We start from the raw sequence: 6,000 nt of genomic DNA, 5'->3' as shown, positions 1-6,000 counted from the left end.
TGGTCGTCACAAACCAATAATAAATCAATTGTTCCGGGTCAGGGATTTTTGGAATCCTTCAGAATAAGAGTCCCATCGTGTGTAATAATTGGGTTGAAAATGACGCACAATTATCGATGTATTTTCTACTAGTTATCGAGTAAAAGTATTTCTATAAGATACGTTTTTTTTGTTCAAGCCAAAACGGTCAACAATCTGTTTTGTGTGTGTACTCCTATCATTTATTGCACTTACACACGTTTCTGTGTTGCAGTGAAAGGGGTGTCCATTATACTCAGGAACACTTCTAGCTTCTAAATCCAGAGTTAATATACAGAGGAGCGTAACTACTCATTTTAAGGCCCTCAGCTTTTCATTTATACCTATCAGCCTAAATCCAATCGTTTTCTCATATTGGGCATATACACTGCTCAAAAAAATAAAGGGAACACTAAAATAACACATCCTAGATCTGAATGAATGAAATATTCTTATTAAATACTTTTTTCTTTACATAGTTGAATGTGCTGACAAAAAAATCACACAAAAATGATCAATGGAAATCAAATGTATCAACCCATGGAGGTCTGGATTTGGAGTCACACTCAAAATTAAAGTGGAAAACCACACTACAGGCTGATCCAACTTTGATGTATTGTCCTTAAAACAAGTCAAAATGAGGCTCAGTAGTGTGTGTGGCCTCCACATGCCTGTATGACCTCCCTACAACGCCTGGGCATGCTCCTGATGAGGTGGCGGATGGTCTCCTGAGGGATCTCCTCCCAGACCTGGACTAAAGCATCCGCCAACTCCTGTACAGTCTGTGGTGCAACGTGGCGTTGGTGGATGGAGCGAGACATGATGTGCTCAATTGGATTCAGGTCTGGGGAATGGGCGGGCCAGTCCATAGCATCAATGCCTTCCTCTTGCAGGAACTGCTGACACACTCCAGCCACATGATGTCTAGCATTGTCTTGCATTAGGAGGAACCCAGGGCCAACCGCACCAGCATATGGTCTCACAAGGGGTCTGAGGATCTCATCTCGGTACCTAATGGCAGTCAGGCTACCTCTGGCGAGCACATGGAGGGCTGTGCGGCCCCCCAAAGAAATGCCACCCCACACCATGACTGACCCACCGCCAAACCGGTCATGCTGGAGGATGTTGCAGGCAGCAGAACGTTCTCCACGGCGTCTCCAGACTCTGTCACGTCTGTCACATGTGCTCATGTGCTCAGTGTGAACCTGCTTTCATCTGTGAAGAGCACAGGGCGCCAGTGGCGAATTTGCCAATCTTTGTTATCTCTGGCAAATGCCAAACGTCCTGCACGGTGTTGGGCTGTAAGCACAACCCCCACCTGTGGACGTCGGGCCCTCATACCACCCTCATGGAGTCTGTTTCTGACCGTTTGAGCAGACACATGCACATTTGTGGCCTGCTGGAGGTCATTTTGCAGGGCTCTGGCAGTGCTCCACCTGCTCCTCCTTGCACAAAGGCAGAGGTAGCGGTCCTGCTGCTGGGTTGTTGCCCTCCTACGGCCTCCTCCATGTCTCCTGATGTACTGGCCTGTCTCCTGGTAGCGCCTCCCTGCTCTGGACACTACGCTGACAGACACAGCAAACCTTCTTGCCACAGCTCGCATTGATGTGCCATCCTGGATGAGCTGCACTACCTGAGCCACTTGTGTGGGTTGTAGACTCCGTCTCATGCTACCACTAGAGTGAAAGCACCGCCAGCATTCAAAAGTGACCAAAACATCAGCCAGGAAGCATAGGAACTGAGAAGTGGTCTGTGGTCACCACCTGCAGAACCACTCCTTTATTGGGGGTGTCTTGCTAATTGCCTATAATTTCCACCTTTTGTCTATTCCATTTGCACAACAGCATGTGAAATTTACTGTCAATCAGTGTTGCTTCCTAAGTGGACAGTTTGATTTCACAGAAGTGTGATTGACTTGGAGTTACATTGTGTTGTTTAAGTGTTCCCTTTATTTTTTTGAGCAGTGTATATTGCACCTTACACAATTTTCTGTATCTCGTGTCGCAGTAAAAGTTTGGTCCATTCTACTCAGGAGGGCCTCTAGTATCCAAATCCAGAGTTTACATCAAGAGGAGCTGCAAAATGAGCAGCGATATTCCTCTGGGTGTAAACTGTGGACATGGAAACTAGAAGTGCTCCTGAGTAGAATGGACTCCGCTTTTACTGAGACACAAAGTACCAAAAATGTGGTCTTTGTGGTTGAATCTGTGTTTGAAATTCACTGTTCGACTGAGAGACCTTACAGATGTGTGTGTCGGGGGTACAGAGATGAGGTAATCATAAAAAAAATCATGTTAAACAGTCCATACAACTTATTTAGACTTGCCATAACAAATGGGTTGAATACTTATTGACTCAAGATATTTCAGCTTTTCATTTATAATTCATTTAAAAAAATGTCTAAAACCATAATTCCACTTTGACATTATGGGGTATTGTTTGTACGCCAGTGACACAAAATCTCAATTTAATCAATTTTCAATTCAGGCTGTAACACAACAATATGTGCAAAAAGTCAAGGGGTGTGAATACTTTCTGAAGACACTGTAGTATGTCCAGTGGCAATTTTAACATGTAAATCTTCGTGGGGCAAACTCAACATTTTCAGGGGGTTGCATGCCAGCAAAGCCACTACAAAATACTGAACAATACATTAATTGCACTATAACGGTGACAAATGGTGCCCAAAAACTGTTAGAGCCTACATAAAGCTGTCCCAACAGCAGAGCTTTCCTTTCAGCACCATGAAGTGAATCCTTACCAATGCCACACCTGGCTATCAGCAGAGCTTTGTCTGGCAGCAAAACAGTTCATTCAGCCTCATTTACTGCCGTTTTAAAAACCATAACAAAACAACCCTCGCAATATCAACTGGAATTACATGGGTCTATTACTGAACTTTTAGTTAAAATAGAAACATTTGAATGGGAAGAGACTGTAACTGGCAAACATGGTTACAGACCCAACAACATTATTTAGTATCTCCTCGTCAAGAAAAGTACATGAGCTAATTATAATGCACAAAGTAAGCAAAACTGTCACGTTCGTCGTATTGAGGAGACCAAGGCGCAGCGTGGTATGCGTACATTCTATTTATTTAAACGAATGACCACTGAACAAACGGCTATACAAATGAGTGCTGACAGGCAACTACACATAGACAAGAACCCACGAAACCAAAAGGGAAAATGGCAACCTAAATAGGATCCCCAATCAGAGACAACGATAAACAGCTGCCTCTGATTGGGAACCAATTCAGGCCACCATAGACCTACAATATGCCTACACTAACAAACACCCCTAGACATACAAAAACCCTAGACAATACAAAAACACGCATACCCACCCTCGTCACACCCTGACCTGACCAAAATAATACAGAAAACATAGATAACTAAGGTCAGGGCGTGACACAAAACAATGAAATCATTCCAACATTGCCTAAAATTATGAATAAGATACTAATGAGATAGACCTATATAAGAAATGGGCCTATAACAATTGAGATGTACAAACTATGCCATAAGGGAAGAATGAGTAAATAAGAGGCAATCTGTAATTTCGATAAAGACATTCATGAGCGAGCTAAGATGGACTTAGTCAATATAGCTATTTGTTCAATACTTTTTAAACGTACAGCGGCATAATTCAGAACATGGGCCATTCTTACTGTATTATCCCTGTACACCAAGTCAGAACCATAGAATAAATAAAGGAGGCATATAAGCAGACAAAGAGAGCTCTTACAATATTCAATGATGGCATTTCTCTAAAACAGGCTATAGGCTACATGTGCACTACCAAGTCAGAACAGTAGGCTAAGTTCTGAGGGGGAAAGGGACCAAATTATTAGGGTAAGGCACATGGGCTACTAATAGCTTACTACACAACATACACTTAGTATTACTTTCTTAGCTACAGTATACAGTAGGGTGCCGTCTTTCGGATGGGACGTTAAACGGGTGTCCTGACTCTCTGAGGTCATTAAAGATCCCATGGCACTTGTCGTAAGAGTAGGGGTGTTAACCCCGGTGTCCTGGCTAAATTCCCAATCTGGCCCTCAACCATCACGGTCACCTAATAATCCCCAGTTTACAATTGGCTCATTCATCCCCCTCCTCTCCCCTGTAACTATTCCCCAGGTCGTTGCTGCAAATGAGAACGTGTTCTCAGTCAACTTACCTGGTAAAATAACGGATAAATAAATAAAAAATAAAATAAATACATATGTTCCTGGCATATTACATAATTTATGCAGCAGCATGCAGCATACTCTGGGAAAAAAGTTTGAATCATGACGTCAGTGATCTTCAGGTCGGAGCTCTAGAAAGAGGCCTGAGTTCCCAACTTGGAATTCCAAGTTGGATGACGGTTCAAAAAACATATGTTCCCAGTTGTCTTGAACTCAATGAAGTCTGAGATTTCCCAGTTCCGATTTTCCAGTTGTTTTGAATGCGGCAGAAGTCATTCTGGATAGACAGCATGACCAATGTATTCAACATTTTCTAGCCCATGTGGTTGCGTGTTAATGTTGATACTATTTAGCTTGGAAAAGAGACTCTTTCAGACAGATATTTTAAATCCTTAAACCCAGACTTGGACCTCACACCCTCTCCACCGAATAGCAGGCAAGGGAAGTAAAATAGTGATTGCTTTGCAACTCTTGCAGTTAGCCATTGATTCCTTCCAAACCACTCATTGTAGAATTTGCTTTTTCCAACTTGTTGTGTAATGTTTATGTCCAATGTCCGATGAGCACCGATACGTTTTATCTATAATTTCTCTTCATATAACAAGGATTGAAAAGGATTTGCCAGTAGATTGTCGACGTGATTCATCATGATGACTGCTTGCTAGGTAAGATTTTGAAAGTATAATATTGACATGATCAGTCCAATCAAAGCTATGGTAGATATAATGTGATTTTAAGTCATTTTATTTATGGCCAATGAGGGATGGGCACTTCTAATGTAAATCTATGGCAGCACCAAAGGGGGCTTGAATTGCCTAGCTCTCCCTGTACATTATGCGGTGACGTAGTGTCCCTATGAGTGACAGAACACTGAGCCAATCACGGCGCAACTAGAGAGGATTACCAATGCCTATGCTCTGTATTTTCCGCTGGCTGCCCCTCAACCACAGAAAGCACTGAGCTAGGCTGAAACACCTGTATTTTGGAGCTGCCTTACTCAAGTAAGCAAAAAAGAGATCATGTGTTGCTTAATTTGGCTTTATTTGCTCAATAAATGTGTTTTTACATTGTTTGCAAACTGATATGACACAAATGAATGCCAAAATAACATGCAAAACAGGCAACAATATATATGTATTTATTATTATTATTTTTATTTTAGCTGAACAGGTGGGGCTCCAAACCTGCCCTGAATGACGGGTCACCGCTGAGTATGTTCAATAGGAAAAACGCACTAAACGTTGTGCAATATGAATAAGTTGATTGTTATAATTATAATAACAATATTATTAATATAATAATATTAATATTGTTATTTGTATTACTGTTGTTACCATAATAACTATTTAACTTCCATAATAAGTAACTATCTAATTACTTTTAATGCTGGTAACAATAATGTCAATGCTATAATATAATTTTTGCTAAAACGGTGATTAACTTTTGTTTATTTCTTCATACTGTAAAAAAATAAAATAATAATAAAAAGTCTGCTCATATTTCCTCATAAAATATGACGAATTTCGACCATTTAATTATTTTTTTACCATCTTCATTGCGGGACTCTTACTTTGAAGGGAAATCGCCGAGGTCACGGACTTATTGTTGCTAGGGTGTCTTTTTCCCCCCAAAGTAGGGTTAACCAAAACCACCCCACTTTTCAGCTAGGGGCGTATTCCAGCCTACATAGTCCACGTATTTAGTCAACAGCATAAGAGCGGTGATTGGGTGACTGCAGGTCAAAATCCGTGCTGATTTAGGCCTGGGCTGTCTGGGACGCCATACAGGCA

Source organism: Salvelinus alpinus, chromosome 3 (assembly GCF_045679555.1).
Source record: "Salvelinus alpinus chromosome 3, SLU_Salpinus.1, whole genome shotgun sequence".
NCBI classification, from domain to species: domain Eukaryota; kingdom Metazoa; phylum Chordata; class Actinopteri; order Salmoniformes; family Salmonidae; genus Salvelinus; species Salvelinus alpinus.
The sequence above is the reverse complement of the archived record's forward strand: the minus strand, read 5'-3'. Positions refer to the sequence as shown.